Here is a 1,537-nt window from a genome sequence, read left to right on the forward strand (position 1 = left end):
GCCGCGGCGCAGTCCTCGGGCCCGAGCAGCAGCGCGCTCACCGTCCGCCAGGTGGCCACAGACACCAGGTAGACCGAGCCGTCGGCGCAGGCGCACACAAGCCGCGTGGGCAGGGGCGGCTCGGAGGGCGTGGGCAGGGCGGGGGCCACCTGCAGGTGGAGGATGGGTGCCGGCAGCTGTGCCAGTGGCGAGTACAGCTCACTCAGGCGCCACAGCTCCACGCTGCTGCTGCGCAAGGACATCACTGGCCAGCCAGGGCTGGCGGGAGCCAGCAGTCCCCTCACCAGCTCCGAGGGCCCGTCGTGGCCCCAGGAGCTCAGTGCCACCTCGCCCACCTGAGCGGCAGCCTGCAGGTCCCATGTGCGCAAGGTCCCGTCCTGGGAGGCTGACAGCAGGAGGCCCGAGTTCGGAAGCACTGCCAGGCAGGTCACTGGGCCTGAGGGAGGGTGCGGTCACTCCCCCGGGACTAAAGGGAGCCCTCCGGGGTGCCCAGTGGCCAGAAGTTAGCCTAGGGCAGGTGGAGGTTCAGGAACGCTGACTCGAGGCAGAGCAGGCAGGGAGAGGGGGCCCAGGCAGCGGCCGGGGCACAGGCCCGGAGCCCCTGCAGGGCGCACCTGTGTGGCCCACGAACACCATCCTGATCTGCCAGTCGGCCTCCCAGACCTTCACGGTGCTGTCCCGGGACGCCGTCACCATGGCCTCCACCTCTCCACAGTAAGCCAGGTCAGAGATGGTGCTGGGGCACAGGGGAGGCCCGGGCAATCAGCACCTGGCTGGCAGGCCCGCACCCATCTGACCGCTGCTCCACTGCCCTCGCGCCTGTCCCCGGCCCTCACGTCTTATGCAGGTCCCGCCGCACATCTGTGAGAAGCCAGGTGTGCAGGTCAAAGGTGAGCACAGAGGAGCCGTAGGCCATGAAGCAGCGCGCGGCGTGCTGGGGCGGCGGGGGTCCAAGAGCCAGGCGAGTGAGCGTCCCTGGGGGGCTGGCTGGGGGCTGAAGGGGTGACCCACATGGCACCAGGCGGCGGGCCCCTAAATGGAACTTCCAGAGGGCCAGGGTGCCACCTGTCTCTGCCACCACCAGCAGCCCCAGGTAGGGCACGGGCAGGCAGCAGGTGGGCTCGTGGCCGGCCACCGTGCCCGCCCCCGGCTTGCTCAGCCACAGCAGGCTGAGGTCAGGCCGAAGCAGGGCCAACCCCGCAGGGCCCCAGCCCACGAAGCGGCTCACTGTGCCCAGCGGGGCCCCCACTGTCGCCAGCCCGGTGAGGGCCACGGGGGCCACCCGCTTGTCCAGCATCCAGCCGTCCTTTCTGTGCAGGTGCAGGCTGCCCGCACCGTCCAGCACGACGAAGCGCTGGCCTGCGGGGTCCTGCGCCACGGCCCTCAGCCCGGCGGCCACCTCCAGGCAGCGCAGGGGCTCCAGTCCGTGGGTCAGGCGCTGCGCCCGCAGCTCCTCTCTCTTCTCCTGTGGTCAATGGGCGGGGCTGGGGCGGTCCGCGGGGCGGGGCAGGGCGGCCCCGGAAAGGCTGAGCTGCAG

The sequence above is a fragment of the Condylura cristata genome, unplaced genomic scaffold (assembly GCF_000260355.1).
Source record: "Condylura cristata isolate star-nosed mole 26May11 unplaced genomic scaffold, ConCri1.0 scaffold00009, whole genome shotgun sequence".
In the NCBI taxonomy this organism is placed as follows: Eukaryota; Metazoa; Chordata; class Mammalia; order Eulipotyphla; family Talpidae; genus Condylura; species Condylura cristata.